Source organism: Panthera uncia, chromosome D4 (assembly GCF_023721935.1).
Source record: "Panthera uncia isolate 11264 chromosome D4, Puncia_PCG_1.0, whole genome shotgun sequence".
Taxonomy (NCBI): domain Eukaryota; kingdom Metazoa; phylum Chordata; class Mammalia; order Carnivora; family Felidae; genus Panthera; species Panthera uncia.
In genome coordinates, this window is record NC_064807.1 from 365,821 (window position 1) to 390,276 (window position 24,456).

At 41.8% G+C, this 24,456-nt stretch overlaps 1 protein-coding gene across 1 annotated transcript in view; it reads right to left on the reverse strand.

The window, feature by feature from the left end:
• ZNF484 (zinc finger protein 484) overlaps positions 1–1,113 on the reverse strand; it is a 39,504-nt gene extending 38,391 nt beyond the window's left edge. Inside the window, exon 1 of the mRNA XM_049634302.1 lies at positions 954–1,113. The gene's annotated coding sequence lies outside the window, so the exon portion shown is untranslated. The remainder of the gene's footprint in view (positions 1–953) is intronic.
• Between the last annotated feature and the right edge of the window lie 23,343 nt (positions 1,114–24,456).

The window sequence follows — 24,456 nt, forward strand, 5'->3', positions numbered from 1 at the left end:
AGGGAGGGAGGGAGGAAGGAAAGGAAGGAAGGAAGGAAGGAAGGAAGAAGGAAGGGAGGAAGGAAAGGAAGGAAGGAAGGAAGGAAGAAGGAAGGGAGGAAGGAAAGGAAGGACGGAGGAAGGAAGGAAGGAAGGAAGGAAAGAAGGAAGGAAGGAAGGAAGGAAGGAAGAAGGAAGGAAAGAAAGAAAGAAAGAAAGAAAGAAAGAAAGAAAGAAAGAAAAAGAAAGGAGAAAAAAATATGGCGCCTGGGGGGGTTCGGCTGGTTGAGCATCCAACTTGGGGTCTGAGTTCTGAGTTCCAGCCCCGCTTTGGGTGAGCTCAAGGTCTGCTTGTGGCTCCAAGCTGACAGTGCAGAGCCTGAGTGGGATACTCTCCCTCTCTCTCTTCCCCTCGCTCACTCACACACTCTTATCAAAAAATTAAATTTAAAAAACAAATAGTAACAAACTGATAAGCTTAAAAGACAAGATCAATTAAGATCTCAATCTCTCAGCCCTCGTATCCCTCAGTCCTCATTCTCAACAGCTACCCACCTCTACTGACCCCACGACCCCGTGTCTCCCCGCAGATCCACCGTTAGACATCCCACCATCTCGATCTCTCCCTCACGGATCCACCTTCAGGACCCCGCCGTCCCCATCTCCCCCCGGTTCCACCCTCAGAGATCCCCCGACCCCGACCCCATCGCTCCCCGCGGATCCACCGTCCAGACCCCATCGACTCCATCCCTCCCCGCGGACCCGCCCTCAGAGATCCCCCCGACCCCATCCCTCCCCGCGGATCCACCGTCCAGACCCCATCGACCCCATTACCGCATCCACTGCCCGCCCCCGTCAGTGGCCGGATTGCTAACCACGGACCTCAGCGACGCTTCGCCACGCATCGCCCGACGCTCCCGTCGCAGCACCCACCTACTCCTCACCCACGCCCTCTCAAAACAGCGGCCGTTTACCTCAGGTGGCGACTAAATCTGGCCGACTGCCCCTCTCGCTCAGCCCCACTCTCTGCGGGATTCCTCACGGGGCCGCCTGGGTGTGCGCATGCCCAGCAGCGGTTTCTTGGCCCTAGCTCGCGAGTACTTAACATGGCTCGCCGCTAAAAGCGGCTCCCTCCAAATGGCTGGCCCGCGCCAACATGGCGGCGCCCATCAGGCGCCCAGGCGTGCGGGCGGCCATGTTGAAGTGATGTAAAGACCGTGGAGCTCAGAGTCGTCTCGGGAAACGTGGCCGGGCGGAGGTGCTACTCTGGGACTCAACCAGGAAACAACCAGAGCGAGACAACCGGGAAGCAGCAACCGAGACCCTTCCGCTCGCTCCCGTGCACTCAATGCCACCATTGGAGACAATCGGCAATTATAGAACGTTTCACCCCAAAAGAGGAAGGTACACATTTTATTCAAGCACCCACGCAGCATTTGCCAAACTAGGTCACAACCTGGGTCATAAAACAAATCAAATTTAGTAAAACTTAAATCATACAGCCTAGTTCTCTGGACACAGAATCAAACTAGAAATCATCAGAAAGACAACAGGAAATCAACACTTGTAAATTAAGTGGGGGTTTTTTGTTGTTGTTTGTTTGTTTGTTTGTTTAAGAAAGAGCGCAAGCTGGGAAGGAGCAGAGAAGGAGATAGAATATCTGAGGCAGGCTCTGTGCTGACAGCAGCAAGCCCCATGCAGGGCTCCAACTCACAAACCATGGGATCATGACCTGAGCAGAAGTCCAGCACTCGACCAACTGAGCCACCCAGGTGCCCCTAACACGCGTAAATTAAGCAACACAGTTCTAAATAATCCATGGGCCAAAGAAGAAGTCTTAAGGAAATTTTAAGAATACAATGAAATAGGGGCACCTCGGTGGCTCAGTCGGTTAAGCGTCTGACTCTCAATTTCAGTTCAGGTCATGATCTCACGGTTTGTGGGATCCAGCCCTGCACTGGGCTCTGCGCTGACAGTGCAGAGCATGCTTGGGATTCTCTCTCTCTCTCTCTCTCTCCCTCCCTCCCACCGTGCCCCACCCCACCCTCGCATTCATACGCATGTTCTCTCTCAAAATAAGTAAACATTAAAATATATATTTTGAATTGAATGATGAATATATAACTTATAAACACTTGTAAGATGCAGTAAAAGTAGTGTTTAAAGGGAAATTTATGGAATCGATTGCATTGTTTAGAAGGGAAGAAAGAACTAAAATCAATAATCTAAACTTCCATCTTAGGAAATTAGAGAAGAGCAAGGTATTAAATATTATTAAAATGATATGGATATTAAATATTAAATATTGAATTCAATATTAAAAGGACAAAAAAGGAATTAAGAATTTAATTTTTTATAAGTTTTAACTTCACAGCAAAATTGAGAAGGTACAGAGATTGTCCATATCCTTCTAGCTCCCATACGTCCACAGCCTCCCCCTATTAATATCCTCCTCCAGACTTGTACATTTGTTACAATTGATAAATCTACATTGATGTACCATAATCCCCTAAAGTCCATAGTTTACATTATAGTTCTCTCTTTGTGTTATATAGTCTATGAGTTTGGACAGATATATAATGACAAGTATCCATCATTATGGTACCCTCTGTGAATATCCTCTGTTCTCTCCTTATTTCTCTTCCCCTACCTCAACCCTTGGAAACCATTTACCTTTTTTCTGCCTTCATAGTTTTTTTTTTTTTTTAATTTTTTTTTTCAACGTTTTTTATTTATTTTTGAGACAGAGAGAGACAGAGCATGAACGGGGGAGGGGCAGAGAGAGAGGGAGACACAGAATCGGAAACAGGCTCCAGGCTCCGAGCCATCAGCCCAGAACCTGACGCGGGGCTCGAACTCACGGACCGTGAGATCGTGACCTGGCTGAAGTCGGACGCTTAACCGACTGCGCCACCCAGGCGCCCCTCTGCCTTCATACTTTTTACTTTTCCAGAATATCATATAGTCTTCCAGAATGTCATATACTATATCTTATAGTATATAGTACATAAACTTTGGCTTCTTTCACTTAGTAAATTTTTCATGGCTTGAAAGCTCATTTCTTTTTAGCACTAAATAATACTCCATTGCTGGGGTGCCTGGCTGGCTCAGGTGGTAGAGCAGGTGACTCTTGATCTCAGGGTTGTAAGTTTGACTCCCATGTTGGATGTAAAGATTACTTAAAGTTTATTTATCCATTCACCTGCCAAAGGACATCTTGTTTGCTTCCAAGTTTTGCAATTATGAATAAAGCTGCAATAAATATTTGTGTGGGCATAAGTTTCCACCTCCTTTGGGCAAATACTAAACAGTGCAAATGTTGAATCATATATTGAGTATATTTAGTTTTATGAGAAACTGTCAAACTGTATTCCAAAGTGGTTGTGCTATTTGCATTCCCATCAGCAATAAATGAGAGTTCCTTTGCGCCACATCCTTGCCAGCATTTGGTTTTTGTCAGTATTCTGGGTTTTAGCCATTCTAATATAGTGTAATATTGTCTCATTGTGGTTTTAATTTGCATTTCCCTGACGACATATGGTGTCAAGCATCTTCTCATTTGCTTATTTGCCATCTATACATCTTCTTTGGTGAAGTGTCTGATAAGGTCTTTGGACCATTTTTAAAAATCAGGTTGTTTTCTTATTGTTGAGTTTGAAGAGTTCTTTATGTCTTTTGTATAACAATTTTTTGTCAGATGTGTCTTCTGCATATATTTTCTTCCAGTTGGTGACTTGTCCTTTGATTCTCTTAACATTGTCTTTTGTAGAGCAGTTTTAATTTTATTTTAATGTTTGTTTGTTTGTTTATGAGAAAGAGAGAGAGAGAGCCCACAACAGGGGAGGGACAGAGAGAGAGAGACACAGAATCCAAATCAGGCTCCAGGCTCTGAGCTGTCAGCACAGAGCCCAACACAGGGCTTGAACTCACAAACTGTGAGATCATGACCTGAGTAGAAGTCAGACACTTAACCAAGACACCCGGGTACCCCAAGTTTTAATTTTAATAAAGTCCATCTCACCAATTATTTCTTTAATGGATAGGCCTTTGGTATTGTAAGAAGTCACTGTCATACTCAAGATCATCTAGGTTTTATCTCATGTTATTTTTTTTTAAGTTTATTTATTTTTAGGAAAGACATAGACAGTGTAAGCAGGGGAGGGGCAGAGAGAGAGAGGGAGAGAATCCCGAACAGACCCCATGCTGTCAGAACAGAGCCTGATGCAGGGCTCAAACTCATTGAAACCATCAGATCATGACCTGAACTGAAACCAAGAGTAGGATGCCTAACTGACTGAGCCACCCAGGCACCCCATATTCTATGTTATCTTTTGAGAGTTTTATCATTTTGTATTTTACATATAGTTCTTTGATGAATTTTGAGTTACTTCTTGTGAACAGAATACGGCCTTCGCGTAGGTTCTTTGGGAGTGTGCGCACATGCAGAGGTCCGGTTGCTCCAGCACCATTTGTTGAAAAGACTACCTTTGCCTCATTGTATTGTATTTGCTTCTTTGTAAAAGAGCAGCTGACTATATTTATGTGGATCTATATGTGAAACTGTAAAAGATCTATTCATCGTGCAGCTGCCCAAGAGATACTTTTGTCCACAGCCCCCTTAATATACCATTTCTGGTCAATCTGGACTTGTCAGCCCCCCCCCCCTTTTTTTTCAGTCTTAAGGTTATTGTAAATGGAGTATTGAAGTCTTCGACTATTGTTGCGGGGCTGTATTTCTACCTTCGATTCTGTCGATATTTCCTTCATAGCTAGGCCTCAATGTTATTACAAACTGGTCTGACACAGCTACATCATTTTGTTGTCCCGTAGGACATAACAATCTTACAGAATACTAACTTCAGACAAGATTATTCTGAGACCATGATAAATTGCAACACAAAAAGGACATTTCATGTTGTCTAAGCACAGACAAAAACAAGATCGCTGTGCCATCCACAAAATAATCATCACATTGCCTTACTTTCTGACAGTATCCAACCTACAGCAAATCTCCCCCTCCCTGAGACTCTACCGCAAATCATTCGAAGTCCAAGAGCCAAGTAGGCTCTTTCTAACTCCTCTGAGATAACTCATGGTTCCCCATGATGTTCTTCCTTACTGCAACATAAATGCTGTTTAACCACAGGTGTGATCCTAGTGGTCTTTAACTAAAGAGTTTTGAAAGGGTTCCTGGTGAAGAGGTCCCTGGGCACTGGGTCAAGATAGGGAGGTCATACCTTTGTATTGTAAGGGTTAAATTGTAGTGTAGGGCTAATGCTTAGCTTGAAAAATAACAGCTTTGTGTTGACACTGAAGGTTAAGAGAGAACAGCCTTGCTTTGCCCTGGTAAACTACGCCTCATACCCTTGTAAATTAGGCTTCACCAATTAAGGAAACAAAAGTTCAAAGAAAAGAGCATCAGAGGCAGGGTCAAGGAGATCCACTGGTTGCAACTTAGAGGCAGAAAGTCTAAAGTAAACACCTCATTAGGCAACTGTTAACTCATCTGGAACCTGTTTCTTTGTTTTGTTCCCAGGTGATGATAAAACGATGTGATTGGTTATAAAAACTCTGTCCCCCGGCTGTTCGGGGCCGCACTCTTATCAAGAGTGTTGGTCCCGATGGGTCAGCCTTGCCTCTCATTGTAATAAACTTTGTTGTGACTGTCACTGGTGCCCGTAGCATTCTGTTTCAGGAGTCGTGTGGATGCAACAGTATGCATGAGCCTGGAAGGAAATACAGATTAGAAACATGATCAAGAGAACAAAGCCTATGAATTTTATACTTAGTAACCTCAAACTGAATACACACCTGCCATTTGCAAAGGCCGTTTCCACCAAAGGAATGGCTGATTTAAGATTTAGGGGAGTCAAAGAGAGGGGCTTGGCAAAAAAGGGGTCAAACAGTGGAACTCCTAGGAGGTCAGAAGCCATCACCTGCCTCTTGGGAGTTCTGAGGTCAGACAAAGTCTGACTTCCCACAAGATGCCAAGCTCCTTCTTTGCCTTTAGTACCTACTTATCCAGTTTCCCTTTTTGCCTCAACTTCCTGGAAGCCGTATTTTTCACATGAAGCTACATAAACATATCTTAGCTATTGTTTTCAGTTTCCTTATTGTTAAAGAAAAAATTAAAGAAGTTATTGACACTAGTTAAAACAGGAAGGCATGTTTATTCCGGACTATAATGATAGGTGTGAAGGACTACTGCAAAGGGCTTTTGCTGGAGGAGAGACTCGGGTCAGCTCTGAATACAAGGATGGGGGGGGGTGGGGGGTTATGGCCAAGGAGCAGAGCGAGGGCGAGTGGATGAAAATTTCCTGGGTCTGAGGAAACAAGGCCAGGGGGATTCTTCCTACGGACTCAGCAGGACTCTTGTTGAAAGCAGGCCAGGATGGTAAGACACGGAGGGCGAGGATGAGTAACCTGATCGGATAGCAAAGGTGAGCAGACACCAAGGGTGGCGGATTTTCTTTCAACTGACTCAGTAGGATTCTCGCTAAAATTGTGGAGCCCAGTGGAGATGAAGGCGCAGAGGAGCCCCACTCGGGCTCGGTCGGGGAGACTTTGTGGCCATCTTGATGGGCCCGGAAATCCAGGGAGATAAATACAACACAGGGTCCTTACCAGTTGGATTGAATGCTGGGTTCGTGAGCCTCTCGGAGAACCGGCCTTCCTCCCCTGAGAAATGAGTCACGCACAGAACGTGCCCTGCACGAGCCCCGCCACCTGTGGCTCCCACCTGGCCTGGCCACCACCACCCCCACCCCCACCCCCGCAGCGGCCAGACTCTTGGCGGGGGGGGGGTCTTCCCTATGTCCACCCACTCCCTCCAGCCCACATCGGGGCCGCTCTGTCCGCTCCCGCCAGCGAGGATCTCGGGTCCCCACGAGGCGGGCGGCAGCGGGCGCCCAGGTCCAGGATGTTGGGCGCCGGTCGCTATCCCCCAGGGAGCGCGCGCCCCGCCTCCCGGCCTCCGTAGTTCGGGCGCGGGTGGCTTCCCCGTAGGCCCGGAGTCCCCACCTCCCGGTCTCCGTAGCTCCAGCCCCGGATGCACATGCCCCGCCTCGGGCCCCCGCACTTCCGGCGGTGGGCGCGGGCGCCTGTGGGTCTGGCGGGGCGCGTTTGAGGGCGCTGGAGTGACCTATGGTGTTTGTCTTGCTCTGAGTGATATATTTAACAACACATAAACATATTTTATTTACACTTTTAAATCGTGGTGTTTATAAGCAGTTGATAGAAGCAGTTCTGCGTGCGCCGCAGGAGTGAATTGTCATCGTTACGTGAAACTTACATAAGAAATTCCTGCTAGTGTTACAGTTTTGTGTAATGTATTGAACAGCAGACACATTAGGTGGGAAGTGTCTGCGTATGGAATCGAGCACTGTGTGGCTCCATTTGTTTTCACTTTGACAAGCTCCATAGTCCACAGTGAACACCATTATAATTAAAAATTATTTTCCTTGGGGCGCCTGCCGGGGCTCAGTCATTTGAGCGTCTGACTCCCGATTTTGGCTCAGGTCAGAAAACCCGGAGTTGTGGTTTCGAGCCCCCTGTCAGCTTCGTGCTGAGCCTGGAGACTGCCTGGGATTCTCTGCCTCTTTCTGCTCCTCCGTCCACTCGTGTGCTGTTTCTCTTAAATAAACGTTTTCCTTAATGCTCTTTGAAATACATCAATATGATAGCTCCTTCATGGCGTGAATTTTTTAGTTTAAGAAGATTTGAGCTACATTCTTCACCGTTCCACATTCAGTACCTTTGTAAGATTTTCTCACCTGTGAGAGTTCTTCCAAATAAAAGCCATCTAGAATAAGCACATCCACAGGCCTCCCCTGACGCTGAATCCTCTTATGTGTGAGTTCTGGTTTCGGACTCAGTCCTCTCCATATTTGTTGTTTTGATGGGGTTTTTCGCTGGTATGAATTAAATGAACCTTAATGAAATGGACATTATAGGACGAACTTTCTAGCATCCACTATGTTAAGAGGGAATATCTCCATTGAGAATATTTTGCTGTCTAATGGGTTCTGGCTTCATGATGAAGGGTCTCCCATAGTCATAGCCATGGTGTTGTTTTTCACCAGTATGTATTAACTGATGCTCAGTGAGGTGTGATTTCTGGGAGAAGACTTTACAATACCCAGTTCATAGGGCTTCTCTCCAGAATGAATCCTCTGATGTCTGATGAGTTTTGATTTCCAGCATTCAGCACACTCATAGGAAAATTCATAGTATGAATTTTCCGATGTGTTTTGAGACCTGCCTTATGAGAAAAGGCTTTTCCACATCCTGCACATTCATGTGGTTTCTCCCCAGAATGTTCCTCTGCTGTCTGAATGGTTCTGGCTTCAAGCTAAAAGCTTTTCCATACTCAGGGTGCCTGGTTGTCTCAGTCAGTTGAGCATCCAACTTTTGATTTCAGCTCAAGTCATGATCCCAGGGTCATGAGATGGAGCCCCATGATGGTCTCCATACTGAGCATGGAGACTGCTTGGGATTCTCCCTTTCTCTCTCTCTCTCTCTCTCCCCCTCTCCCTCTGCCTCTCTCCCCTTCTTATGCATGTTCCTGCTCTAAATTATTTTTTAAGGTTTATTTATTTATTTTGAGAAAGAAAGAGAGCCCGGGGTAGGGGCACAGAGAGAGAGAGAGGGGAGAGAGAATACCAGGCAGGCTCCATGCTGTCAGGACAGAGCCTGACATGAACCCAGAGATAATGACCTGAGCCAAAATAAAAAGCCTGATGCTTAATTGACTGTGCCACCCAGGAGCCCCTCTAAAACAAACAAACAAGCAATAAACATACATAATTTCCCACACTCATTACATTCATGGGTTTTCTCCCTAGTATGAGTGACCTGATGGTGAATGTGGGGTGCTTTCAGGGAGAAGGTTTTACCACATTTATTACATTCACATAGTTTCTTTCTAGTATGAACTGTCTGATGCTTTCAGAGATCTGACTTACATGAGAAGTTTTTTCCACACTCAGCACATTTATAGGATTTCTTCCCAGTATGAATTTTCTGATGTGCCTTGAGATGACCTTACAAGAAAAGCTTCTTCTACATTCTGCACATTCACAAGGTTTGTGCTCACTATGACTCCTCCGAAGTCTGACGAGTCTGACTTACTTTTAAAGTGTTTTACACATTTCACACCATGAGGTATCTCATCAGTATGTGTTACCTGGTGCCCTGCAAGATGTGCTGAGAGAAGTCTTCCAATATTTAGAATATTCATAAGGTTTTATGAGGGTATGATTTCTCTGGTGGATACCAAGTTCTGGTCCACCACCTCTAAGTTGACTTAAAAGCTTCCGTGATTTGTCACAACATGTCAATCATCCCTTGAGAACTGATCCATAATCTCAAAAGGGAATAAATACTCTTCAGAAATTCCCACTTTTGTGACTTCAGGTCTAAATTCTTCATCTGAAAGGAAAAGGGAAAATTGGCTCGGCAAGAAGTACAAAATCAGAAACCAAGCAATGGAGCACACAGTTAGAGGTGCTGCTCTTGTATCATTGGTTCAGTGCTTGGCACATAGTTGGTGCTTAACAAATAATTGTGAAAGAAATCACTATCTTATCCTAGTAGGGCTACCGTTCACTGAACCTGTATTGACCATTATTTATTTCCTATTTCCTTCCCTACTGTCCTCATCTCAAGACACTTCTTGTCTTGCCTCTGAAAACATATTTCTCTTTAATTCTAATATTAAATGACTTCTATGTTCTGTGACTATTACAGAGTTAGTATGTTCTCATCTTATTTTTATTTGCTTAAAACAAACAAGACAAATCAACCAATAACCCTGCTAGATCATGCCGCCACACTGTTCAAATTGCATACGTTATTTCTGTGCTCAAAGCCCATCTGTAACACCCATAGGCCGACAGACCCAGTTTTTTACACTATTTCACTAGTACCTGAGAAATACAGTCTCTTCCCACAGAATCAGAGTACTGGTTGTCCAACATGCTCTATTCCAGCCAAACACGACAGAAGAAACTGCCCCAAGGACAGGCCAAGTGGGGACACAAAGCTTCTAACCTTGGCACCCGGATGTCCCCTCCCACCACCTCCAAAGTGGCGCAGAGAGAGCCAAGTAGGAAGCTAGGACTTCAACCCCACCAGCCTCTTACTGTGGTGTCAGGAGAAACGTGTGGGGACCTGGCAGTAACGATGTGGCCTCGCATCCTGGAGCAGTGTCGGATAAAGCCAGCTGAAACAGCAGGTTTAGATAAGATCCAGAGTCTTACAACAGAATACAAAATATCTGGGTTCCAATAAAAAAAATCGCTCATACCAAAAGCCAGGAAGATATCAAACTGAATGAAAAAAGACAACAGATAAATGTCAAGTCCAGGATGACACAGAGATGTTAACATTACCTGGCAAAGAATAGAAAGCAGCTTTGATTAGGGGTGCCTGGCTGGTTCAGTCGGTAGAGTGTGTGACTCTTAATCTTGGGGTTGTGAGTTCAAGCCACATGTTGGGGGTAGAAATTACTTTAAAAAAAAGAAACCAAAAAAAAAAATAATTTAAAAAAAGCAGCCTTGATTAAAATGTTTCAGTGTCCAATTATGAACACAAGCAAAACAAATGAAAAATAGCCTCAGCAAAGAAATAGAAGAAATAAGGAAGAAACAGATGGAACTTTTAGAACTTAAAAATACAATAACTGAAGTAAACAGTCCAGTGGCTGGGATCATGAGTAAAATGGAGGACACAAAAGAAAGTCAATAAAATGAAAGATAAAACAATAGAAATTACATAATCTGAACCACAGAGAGAAAATAAACTGAAGCAAGCAAACAAACAAACAAACAAAACCACCAAGCAGAACCTCAGTAATTTACAGGACTAATAACTAGGTTCTAACAATTACGTGACCAGAATCCTGGAGGGAGAGGAAAGAGGCTAAGGAAGAAAAATGACATAATCATATCAAATGATGCAGAAAAAGCATCAATATCAACACTCATTTATGATTAAAAAACTCAGAAAAATAGGAGTAGAGGGGAACTTCCTCAACTTGATAGAGTAGCTACAAAAACCTATAGCTGACTCTGTAGTTAATGATGAAGGATTGGACGTTTTGCCCAAGACTGGGAACAAAACAGGGATGTCCACCCTCAACATTGTTGTTCAACACAGTACTGGAAGTTCTGGCCAGTGCAGCAGAGTAAGAGATGGAAATAAAAGGCATGCATAGTAGAACAGAAGAGATAAAGCTGCTGTTATTTACAGGCGAAAAGATGGTTTATGTAGAAAATTCTAAAGAACCTATAAGGTAGGAGGATGCAAAATCAACATAAAGATTAATTGTATTTCTACTATTAGCAATGCACACATGGACGCTGAATTTAAGTACAATACCATTTACAGTTACTCAGAAAATGAAATATCTAGGTGTAAATGTAATAAACATGCACTAGATGTGTATACTGAAAACAACATAATGCTGGTGAAAACAATTCAAAAAAGATCTAAATAAACAGACATCTTGTGTTCCTAAACTGGAAGAGTCAATAAAGAAGTAAATTCTCCACAAAATGATACATAGGTTTAATGTGATTTCTATCAAAATCTCAGCAAGAATTTTTGAAGATACAGACAAGATTTTCTACAATTTATATGGAAAGGTCAAGGTGAAACATTTTGGAAAGAAGAGTAAAAGAAGAATCACTCTACCTGACACTATGGGTTCCTGTATGGTTGCAGGAATCACAATTTCGTGGTTCTGGAAGACGAATAGACACACAGACCAACAAAATGGAAGAGATGATCTAGAAATGGACCGACACAATGATGTCAACCTGATTTTTGAAAAAAGCAGCTCGGGGGAGAAAGAGCAGGCTTCTCGTCGAATGGCGCTGGACAACTGGGCACCATGCGGTAAGAGACAGACTTAACGAGTCGAGGTGTGGACTCTGCGCATCCTAAACAAACAGCAGGGCTTCACCTGGCTCCTGAGGCATGACCTGGAGACCCTCGGGTTACCCTGCCTGATGAGACAGCCTCTGGGTACCTTTGGCCTTGGGCCATATCAGATAGTTTACGATAAAATGTGATTTACTGTGATTTACTGCATCAACGTGACCTCTGGATGACCTGAGGATGGAATAACTAAGGGGAGGTGCATGGTCACAGACCCCTAGTAAAAATCCCGGACACAAGCCATGGTGAGCTTCTCTGTTGGCAATGCTGTGTGCAAGTTGTTGCACACTTGCCGTGTATACAGCTCCACTGGGAGTGGACAACTGGGCTCCACCTTTTGTACCTTTTACCTCTGCTGATTTTAAACTGTACACTTTTGCTGTAATAGTCACTATGAATCTCACAGCGTTTCTGAGTTCTGTGAGTCCTTGTGAATTACCGAATCTGAAATAAAGAAGGATGAGAGGGTGGCGTTGATGAATCTTTATGACTCTGGGGTGGCTACTGGGTCATCCATGGTGTGAAGCAGTGGCCATTTTGTAATTAGCTGATAGAGGTGAAAGTTATCAGTGGAATTTAGAAATGATAGCCCCAACTCCCAAAGAGTTGACTCAGTAGATACATAATGAAATATAAAATAACATCAAGCAAGCTAAATATCCAATCTCATGGTCACTGTTGTCTATTGTAGCTGATATTAAATAAAGGTGAGCACAGGGACAGACTACCAAGCAGTGCTGGGCTGGGACTCTGGCCAGTTGGAGCTATAGCCACCGGCCTCAGGGCCATGACCAAAGGGAAGAATGATCTTGAACAACAGAAAATCAGAGTTATTCATAAGTAAATGGAAAAAACAGGGGTGCCTGGGTGGCTCAGTCGATTAAGTTTCTGACTCTTGGTTTTGGCTCAGGTCATGAATTCGTGGTTTGTGAGTTTAAGCGTCACGTCACGCTTCGCACTAACAGCCTCTTGAGATTCTCTCTCTCTCTTCCTCTGCCCCTCCCCCCTCCCAAAATAAATAAATAAACATTAAAAAAGAAAAAAGAAAATGGGGAAAACAAAGGAGAAAGTCGAGGGATTCATTCTCAAAAGGTGAAATTGTTTAGACAATTACTAAGAAATGGGATGAGCAAAGAACGTATTGACAGGGACAACACCGAGGTTTTAACGCAGCATGATCACAGGTGGGTGGACCAGTGTGACCCCTGATGGTTCCCCAATTGACTCTGTTTACTCAAATTTGAGTACAAATTTGGGAAAACCTTTAACACTGGAAATTAAAGATGACATTGAGTAACATGACAAGTCATCTGGGGCAATGATCCAGCAAACTAATCAGGACAAGGATGAAAGGGCAAAGCCCCCTGGCTTAGCCACCAGCTGGAGACCCTAGATCATAGACACATGTGGGCAAATTGTCCAGGCGGTATGGAGACTTTTCTAGGGTTCCTTGGCATGGTGTTCCAATGCAGTGGGATTCCCAAACCTGGTGTGATAACCAACGGGGCTACAGGTGATTGGGGGTGGATACGGGGGTATCTTGGTGGGATTAAGATAAAAGCTGGGATAAGAATTGGAATGTTGAACAGACTTCGTGCAAAGTGGTTGAGTCCCATTTGCTTGAGTGTAATTTTGGGATGGATATTATGTCTGACTAAGGAACACTTCCCCTACTTAGAATTGTAAAACAGAAGGCAGGTACGTTTACCCTCTGGCCAGTATTAAGTGGACATGCAAAATAGGGAATGACAGAATTTTCCATGCCCACACAGTTTGTTAATTTCAACAACATAAAACACCTGGTGGGCAAAAGAATGTACCACTTTAATTAATGACACTTGAGAAGTCCGAGTGCTGGTACCAACAAATTCAAATAGTGCTGTGTGACCCATGGGAAAGCGGGAAAAGCATGGAAAAGCAGGAAAAGCAGGGAGCCGGCAGGCTGACCACAGTGTAGGGTGAGAGCCAATGAGCACCACCCAGTGGTGATTGCTGGGATTTGGGAGCAGAAAATCTCCAGAAGAAGTGATACCAAAAAGGAATTTGGAGTACTTAATAGCTTGCCACCAAGCACTAATTGAAACTACCCCTAACACCGAATGACATAAAATAATTTTGGAGTCTGAAATACCCCAAATGACTCAGGCGATGTCAGAGACACACTTCAATAGGGAAGGAAGTGCCCATTTTCTTCAGACCAAAAGACCCATATGAGGGCCAATAGCATCCAAATCAAAAACAAAAACAGATCCTATGGTGCCCAATAATGAAAATACACATCGTATATTTTATTCATTGCCTAGAAACGCCATAAAAAATAAACACAAACTTAAAACACCAGTAAGATTCCACTACACACAAATTAAATGGCCAGAATCAGTAACACTGACAACACCCAATGCTGGCGAGGATGTGGGAACCTTATTCAAGGCGGGTGGGAAGGCAGACCGGTGCAGCCATTCTGAAAGTGCTTTGACAGTTAGTTTCTTACAAAACTAAACATCCTGTTACCATGTGATCCAGCAATCATGCTCCTCATTTACCCAGAAAAGTTGAAAACTTACGCTCACACAAAAACCTGCACTTGGACGTTTACAGAAGCTTTATTCATAATTGCCCAAACTTTGAAGCTACCAAGACCCCCTTCATGGGGTGATGGACAATTAAACTATGTATCCACACAATGGAATATTATTTATCAACAACAAGAATGAGCTATCAAACAATGGAAAGACATGGAGGAAACTTAAAAGCCCATCACTAAGTGAAAAAAAAGCCAGTCTGAAAAGGCTAATACTGCATGATTCCAACTGTATGACATTCTGGGAAAGACAGAACCTCGCAGCCAGTGGAAAGGTCAGTGGTTGCCAGGGGATGGGGGACAGGGAGGAATGAAGGGGAGGAGCACAGAGGATTTTTAGGGAGTGAATATACCTTCTGTGATACCATAATGATGCACACATGTCCTTGTACATTTCTCCAAACCCACAGAATGTCCACCACGGAGAGTGACGATCATGGGAAGAAGCTCTGAGTGGGGGGAATGAGGGGATGTGGGAAATCTCTGCACGTTCCCCTCAATTTTTCTATAATCCTAAAACTGCTCTAAGGAAGTATTAATTAAAAAAAAACGATTAAATATTACCACAAACTAATACTTTTTTAAAAGAAAAAAAATACCACAAACTGAGCATCGAAAACAACAGAGACTTACTGTCTCTGGAGGCCAGAAGCCCAACGTCAAGCTGTTGGTGGGGTTGGTTTCTCCTGCAGGGTCTGTTCCTCACTTCCCTCCTGGCTTCTGGTGGTTTGCTGCCCATCCTTGGGGTTCCTTGTTTGTAAATCTCTGCCTTCCTCTTCACATAGCATGTTCCCTATGTATATCCCTGTGTCCAAATTTCCCCTTTTCAGAAGGACACCAGTCTTAATGGATCAGGGGCTCACCCTACTCCAACATGACCGCATTGTAACTAATCACATCTACAATAATCCTATTTCCGAAAAAGGTCACATCTGAGGTACTGGGGGTTAGAACTCAACATATATGAATAACAGACTATTACGCAGCCATAACAAGAATGAAATCTTGCCATTTGCAACAGCCTGGATGGACCTACGAGGTATGATGCTAAGTGGGATAAGTCACACAGAGAAAGACAAATACCAAATGATTTCACTCATATGTGGAATCTAAAAAACAAAACAAATGAACAATCAAAACAAAACAGAAACAGACTCATAGATACAGTAAACAAACTTTGGTTAACAGAGCAGGAAGAGAGCAGGGGGTGGGTGAAATAGGTGAAGGGGGTGTAGAGGCACAAGCCTCCAGTTTATAAAACAAGCCATGGGCATGGAAAGCACAGCGGAGGGAATGTATACAGGGAATGTAGTCAGTTGCATTGTAACTTTGGTGATATATGGCAACTGGACTTCTCATAGGGATCATTTCATAATGGATAAAAATATTGAACCACTATAATGTACACTTGAAAGTAATAGGAAAGTATGTCAATTTTCTATCATACTTTGATAGAAAAAAAAGAATACACATGGCTGGCAATAGAATGTTAAAAAATGTGTTACTGTCTAGTTCAGAAATAGAGGTAATCTTTCATAGTTCTGAAAACGTCAAAGAATGGATAGAGTTAGGAGTAATATAAATATTCATTTTTATAATAGTTTTAGACTGTAATGAATCTGTACAAGAAGACAATTATGTGGATATTTAAAAAATTAAAACTAGGGTCTTCTCTGTATTATCTAGATATTTTAGCCAAAGGCTACCTCACCAGATTACCTAATGTGAATACACTGCTGATTCTCTTGTCTTGCTAATGCAGTATTGTGTTATGATTGTTGAATTACTATCAAGATAACTGATAGATAGAGATAATGGATTACACACATACGTTGCTCTATAATGTGTTTCAAAGAAAAATAAAAAATATTTAAAATTTTGAAAACAAAATTAAAAAAGAAAAAAGAATGAAAACCAAATGTATATTTCTTTTTCACTTTTAATTTTTTTTTTTAAATTTACATCCAAATTAGTTAGCATATAGTGCAACAATGATTTCAGGAGTAGATTCCTTAGTGCCACTTACCCATTTAGCCCATCCCCCCTCCCACAACCCCTCTAGTAACCCTCAGTTTGTTCTCCATATTTATGAGTCTCTTCTGTTTTGTCCCCCTCCCTGTTTTTATATTACTTTTGTTTCCCTTCCCTTATGTTCATCTGTTTTCTCTCTTAAAATCCTCATAAGTGAAGTCATATGGTTTTTGTCTTTCTCTGACTAATTTCACTTAGCATAATACCCTCCAGTTCCATCCATGTATTTGCAAATGGCAAGATTTCATTATTTTTGATTGCTGAGTAATACTCCATTGTGTGTGTGTGTGTGTGTGTGTGTGTGTGTGTGTGTATACCACATCTTCCTAATCCATTCATCCATCAGTGGACATTTGGGCTCTTTCCATACTTTGGCTGTTGTTGATAGTGCTGCTATAAACATGGGGGTACATGTGTCCCTTTGAAACAGCATACCTGTATCCCGTGGATAAATGCCTAGTAATGCAATTGCTGGGACGTAGGCTAGTTCTATTTTTAGTTTTTTGAGGAACCTCCATACTGTTTTCCAGAGTGGCTGCACCAGCTTGCATTGCCACCAACAATGCAAAAGAGATCCTCTTTCTCTGCATCCTCACCAACATCTGTTGTTGCCTGAGTTGTTCATGTTAGCCATTCTGACAGGTGTAGGGTGGTATCTCATTGTGGTTTTAATTTGTATTTCCCTGATGATGAGTGATGAGCGTTTTTTCATGTGTCAGTTGGCCATCTGGATGTCTTCTTTGGAGAAGTGTCTATTCCTTCTTTTGCCCATTTCTTCACTGGATTCCTTGTTTTTTGGGTGTTGAGTCTGATTAAGTTATTTATAGATTTTGGATACTAACCCTTTATGTGATATGTCATTTTCAAATATCTTCTCCGATTCTGTCGGTTGCTTTTTAGTTTTGCTGACTGTTTCCTTCGCTGTGCAGAAGCTTTTTATTTTGATGAGGTCCCAGTAGTTCATTTTTGCTTTTGTTTCCCTTGCCTCTGGAGACGTGTTGAGTAAGAAGTTGTTGCAGCCAAAATCAAAGAGGTTTTTGCCTGCTTTCTCCTTGAGGATTTTGATGGCTTCCTGTCTTACATTTAGGTCTTCCAACCATTTTGAGTTTATTTTTGTGTATGGTGTAAGAAAGTGGTCCAGGTTCATTCTTCTGCATGTCACTGTCCAGTTTTCCTAGCACCACTTGCTGAAGAGACTGTCTTTATTCCATTGGATATTCTTTCCTGCTTTGTCAAAGATTAGTTGGTCATACGTTTCTGGATCCATTTCTGGATTCTCTATTCTGTTCCATTGATCTGAGTATCAGTTCTTGTGCCAGTACCATACTGTCTTGATGATTACAACTTTGTAGTATAGCTTGAAGCCTGGGCTTGTGATGCCTCTTGCTTTGGTTTTCTTTTTCAAGATTTCTTTGGTTATTCGGGGTCTTTTCTGGTTCCATACAAATTTTAGGATTATTTGTTCTAGCTCTGTGAAGAATGCTGGTGTTATTTTCATAGGGAATCCATTGAATATGTAGATTGCTTTGGGTAGTATCGACATTTTAACAGTATTTGTTCTTCCTATCCAGGAGCATGGAATCTTTTTCTATTTTTTTTGTGTCTTCTTCAATTTCTTTCATAAGCTTTCTATAGTTTTCAGTGTATAGATTTTTCATCTTTTTGGTTAGATTTATTCCTAGGTATTTTATGGTTTTTGGTGCAACTGTAAATGGGATCAATTCCTTGATTTCTCTTTCTGTTGCTTCATTGTTTGTGTATAGGAACGCAACCGATTTCTGTGCGTTGATTTTATATCCTTCCGCTTTGCTGAATTCATGAATCAATTCTAGCAGTTTTTTGGTGGAATCTTTTGGGTTTTCCATATAGAGTATCATGTCATCTGCGAAGAGTGAAAGTTCGACCTCCTCCTGGCCAATTTGGATGCCTGTTATTTCTTTGTGTTGTCTGAGTGGTTATGGGTCTGTTCAAGTTTTCTATTTCTTCCTGTTTCAGTTTTGGTAGTGTATATGTTTCTAGGAATTTGTCCATTTCTTCCAGATTGCCCATTTTATTGGCATATAATTGCCAATAAATATTCTCTTATTATTGTTTTTATTTCTGCTGTGTTGGTTGTGATCCCTCTTGTTTCATTTTTTATTTTATTTATTTGGGTCCTTTCCTTTTTCTTTTTGATCAAACTGACTAGTGTTTATCAATTTTGTTAATTCTTTCAAAGAAGCAGCTTCTGGTTTCATTGATCTGTTCCACTGTTTTTTTGTGTGTTTTTTTGTGGGTTTTTTTTTTTTTTTTGGTTTCAATAGCGTTAATTTCTGCTCTAACCTTTATTATTTCCTGTTTTCTTCTGGTTTTGGGTTTTATTTGCTTTTTTTTCCAGCTCCTTAAGGTGTAAGGTTAGGTTGTGTATCTGAGATCTTTCTTCCTTCTTTAGGAAGGCTGGATTGCTATATACTTTCCTCTTATGATGGCCTTGCTGCATCCCACAGGTTTTGGGTTCTGGTGTTATCATTTTCATTGACCTCCATACACCTTTTAATTTCCTCTTTAACTTCGTGGTTAGCCCATTCATTCTTTAGTAGGATGTTCTTCAGGCTCCAAGTATTTGTTACCTTTCCAAATTTTGTCTTGTGGTCGATTTTGAGTTTCATAGGGTTGTGGTCTGAAAATATGCATGGTGTGATCTCGATCTTTTTGTACTTACTTAGGGCTGATTTGTGTCCCAGTATATGGTCTATTCTGGAGAACGTTCCATGTGCACTGGAGAAGAATGTATATTCTGCTGCTTTAGGATGAAATGTTCTGAATATATCTGTTAAGTCCATCTGGTCCAGTGTGTCATTCAAAGCCATTGTTTCTTTGTTGATTTTTTGATTAGATGATCTGTCCATTGCTGTGAGTGGGGTGTTGAAGTCTCCTACTATTATGGTATTACTATCAATGAGTTTCTTTATGTTTGTGATTAATTCATTTATATATTTGGGTGCTGCCACATTTGGTGCATAAATGTTTACAATTGTTAGGTCTTCTTGGTGGATAGACCCCTTGATTATGATATAATGCCCTTCTGCATCTCTTGATACAGTCTTTACTTTAAAGTCTAGATTGTCTGATATAAGTATGGCTACTCCGGCTTTCTTTTGTTGGCCATTAGCATGACGGATGGTTCTCCATCCCCTTCTTTTCAACCTGAAAGTGTCTTTAGGTCTAAAGTGGGTCTCTTGTAAACAGCGTATAGATGGATCTTGTTTCCTTATCCATTCTGTTACCCTATGTCTTTTGATTGGAGTATTGAGCCCATTGACGTTTAGAGTGAGTACTGAAAGTTATGGATTTATTGCCATTATGCTGCTTGTGGAGTTGGAGTTTCTGGTGGTGTTCTCTGCTCCTTTCTAATCTTTGTTGATTTTGGTATATATATATATATATATATACACACACACACACCAAGAAAGATGAAGATGGTATATATATATATATATATACCAAGAAAAGATGAAAATATACATATATATGTACATATATATGCACAAATATATACAAATATACATATATTTATATATAATTATATATATTATATGTATTATGTATATATACATATATATGTATATTATATTATATGTATTATGTATATATACATAATACATATTATATATATGTATATATACATATATGTATATATATGTATATATACATATATGTATACATATACATATATGTATATATAAAATACACAATATTTTATATACATACAATACACAAATATAATATATATGTATATAAGATATACATATATATAAAAGATATACATATATATACACATAATATATATATGTATAGTTTCATCTTTTCTCTCCTCAGAGAGTCCCTCTTAAAATTTCTTGCAGGGCTGGTTTAGTGGTCACAAACTCCTTTAATTTTTGTTTGTCTGGAAACCTTTTTATTTCTCCTTCTATTTTGAATGACAGCCTTGCTGGATAAAGAATTCTTGGCTGCATAGTTTTCTGATTCAGCACATTGAATATATCCCGCCACTCCTTTCTGGCCTGCCAAGTTTCTGTGGATTGGTCTGCTGCAAACCTGATCTGTCTTCCCTTGTAGGTTAGGGACTTTTTTTTACCTTGCTGTTTCATGATTCTCTCCTTGCCTGAGTATTTTGTGAATTTGACTATGATATGCCTCGTTGATGGTCGGTTTTTGTTGAATCTAATGGGGGTCCTCTGTGCTTCCTGGATTTTGATGTCTGTGTCTTTCCCCAGGTTAGGGAAGTTTTCTGCTATGATTTGCTCACATAACCCTCTACCCCTATTTATCTCTCTTCCTCTTCTGGGACCCCTATGATTCTGATCTTGTTTCTTTTTAATGAATCACTGATTTTTCTAATTCTTAAATCGTGCTCTTTTGCCCTCTTTTTTTCTGCTTTGTTATTCTCTATAAGTTTGTCCTCTATATTGCTGATTCTCTGTTCTGTCTCATCCATCCTTGCCACTGCAGCATCCATCTGTGATTGCAGCTCAGTTATAGAATTTTTAGTTTCATTCTGACTAGTTTTTACTTCTTTTATCTCTGCAGAAGTCTATTTTTGACTCCAGCTAGTATTCTTATTATCGTGATTCTAAATTATGGTTCAGACATCTTGCTTGTATCGGTGTTGGTTAAATCCCTGGCTGTCATTTCTTTGTGCTCTTTCTTTTGTGGTGAATTCCTTCATTTTATCATTTTGAAGGGAGAAAAGGAATTAATGAGGTAGAAAAATTAAAATTAAAAAATATTAAAATTAAAAAATTAAACACACACACACACACACACAAAATTGAATAAATGAAGCTAGATCCTAGGTGTGTTTTGGTCTGGATGTTGAAAGTGGTTTGACAGATTAGAGGAAAAAAGGGGTGGGAAGGAAATAGTTGGAGAGTTTGAAAAAATGAATACACTGAAGTAGACTAAAATGAGATGATGAGAGTAAAATAGAATTTGAAAAAATTTACATAAAAGCAAAAATATAGTAAAAAATTAAAAAAATATTTTTAATAGAAATTGAAAGTAAAATGAAGTTTTTCTCTTTCTGTATTCAAGAAAAAGAAAAGAAATGAAAAAGATAAAAGAGGAAAAGAAAAAGAAAAAGAAAACCGTTTGAAAATTTGAAAAAGTGAATACACTGAAGTAGACCAGAATAAAATGATGGAAGTAAAACAGAATTTGAGAAAATTTACACGAAAGTAAAAAATATAGTAAAAAAATTAAAGAAAAAATTTTTAATGAAAATTGAAAATAAAACTTAATTTTTTCTTTCTGTATTCAAAAAAAAGAAAAGAAGTGAAAAAAAAAAGAAAATTAAATAGATAGACCTGCTAATAGATTGAAATAGGACTGGAATTACTTTGTTTTCCCGTAGAAGTCAGACTATGAAGCGCTTTATAGTTTATAGTTTATAGCCCATAAACTAAGTAGGCGGTAAGACTTGTGTTCTTGAAGAGCGATGTTGGCCCAGTTGGGTGGAGCTCAGTGTAATGGCTCCATTCTCCACTAGATGGCGCTGCTAGCCTACTGGGGTGGAGTGTTGTGGGGTTCATAGGTGCGTATGCACATGTGCGAGAGCAGTGAAAATGGCCGTCACCCAGCTACCCAGTCTGTAGTATCCAAACTCTGTTCTCCCCAAACAGCAATCGCACACCCATCCTCTGTCTTCAGCTTTTGTCCACTCCCCACTTTTTCACTGTCCGTGACCAAGCCCCAGGTGGTACCTCTCTCCTGAGTTTTGTCTCAGATGCAGCTGTTTTCCCGGCGCCTTATTTCTGAAGCACTGTGGCTTTGACCTGTTCCACCCCTCTGTGGGGGTGGGTCTCACCAAGCAATGGCCGAATGAGCAATGGCCCAACGTCAGCTGCACCGAAGAATGCTTGCTGGATCCTGCTGCTGCCAGTGCCCCAAGACTGCAGCCAGATGCCAGCTTGCCCCAGAAAAAGTTTGCGAGATAGTGTAGGAGCAGCTTTTCAGGGATTATGGAAAAATCACAACACACATCTGGCACCAGGCTTCGCCCTTAACAACCTTGTTCCAGCACCAGTGAATGTGGCCATTCTCTGGGGTCTTCTGGGACCAGGTGGCTTCAACAGTCTCTACCAAATGTCCTTCCAGCAGTGGAACCGCTTTTCCCTGTGAGGCCCGAGAACCTCCCGGACCCCACTCTGTTCCTGGGGATTTGCCCTTCCCACCAGAGCACCAGCAGGTACTGAGCTACGGAGTTCAGCCTTTGCATACCCCTTGTTTACAGTCTTAATGGAATGTAAACCCTCTTCTTTCCCTTTTCTCCTTTCTCCCTTTTTAGTTTAGTCCCTGTGGCTGTTTCCAATTTTCCACTTTCTCTCCAGCTGCTTTTGGGGAGGGGTGCTTTTCCCGTATTCTTCCCCCACACCCCATCTCCATCCTCTGCCCACAAAAGCAACTCCCTTCCCGCGGCTTCTCATTCCCCAAGTTAACCTCTCCACGCCACGTACCTACTGAATTCTGTGGTTCAGGTTGTGCAGATTGTTGTGTTAATCCTCAGATCTATTTTCTAGGTGTGCATGATGGTTTAGTGTTGGTCTGGCTGTATTTCATGGATGGGAGACACACAAAAAACTTCCATGCTGCTCTGCCATCTTGGCTCCTCTGTCCCAAATGTATACTTCTTATTATAAAAACAATATCACACAACAGAGTGGGAGAAACATTTATAAGTCATATATCTTCTAAGAGGCTTGTATCCAGAGTATATAAAGTACTGGTACAACTCAACGGTTAAAAGACGCATAACCCAATTTAAAATAAGCAAAAGATGAATAGACAGTTCTCCAAAAAAGACATAAAAATGGCCAATAAGTACATGAAAACGTGCTCAATATCATTAGTTATCAGGATACTGAGACCAACATCACGATGAGGTATCACTTCACCCTTCTAGGACAGCTGGAGTCCAAGGACAGATAACAGGGAGAGCTGACGAAAATGTGGAGAAGATGGAACCCTTACACGATATGCTAGGGAATGAAAAATGGCACAGCTCCTTGGGAAAACAGTTGCAGACGTTTCTCAAAAAGTTAAGCAGAGAGTTATCATATGGCCCAGCAATTCCACTCCTGGGCAAGTACCTAAAAGAAATGGAACCACAAGTCCAGGAGGGAATCTGTATGTGAACATTTGTGGCAGCGGTGCAGCAGAGGTGAAAGGTAGAAACAAGGCCAGGACAGCTGCCACTTGGCACCTGATGAGGTCACATGGAATCCCGTAGGGCTGGGTGGCATCCGGGAGACGCGTTGGACCTTCCACGCGATGACGAGCTGCACCAATGGTCAGTGGTTGATTGGAACACTGGCAACAGGTCAGCGCCTTTTTCAGGGTTATATCTACCCCACACTGGCACTGTTGATTAGATTAATGGCCTTATGTAAACATGTCTTATGATACAGACACCTCATGGGAAGGGACCCAACTGATGGTCCAGACAGAGAAGGATAAATAAAAATTTAAGACACCGGACTCCCTCCCTGATAGAATAATGGAGAAGAGGGGGAAGAAGACAGGCAGACACTGGAATTCCTAAATCTACCTCCCAAGGACGGACACCAGATCAGTGCCCCATGTACTCCCTGTTCTGCCTCTGCCAGAAGCTGAAAATAAAACTAATAACAAGGGGGAAAACTGCTCCTCTCCAAGCAGCAGGATTCTCTTTAGTTTCTTGTTGCAGTTCTTGGGTCTTATTTAAACTGTGCTGCTTGGAGGTTCCTTTCCACAGACCAGCTCGGATGCGTTGGCGACCATGCTCTGGGCTTGTCTACACTGTTACTGTTCCCTGAAAGTACTCGGCGTAAGGGCAATCATGTCTCGTGGTGCCCAATCTGTAAAAGATCATATCTAGTGCCCTCTGCCTCAGAACAATGGGCCAGAAG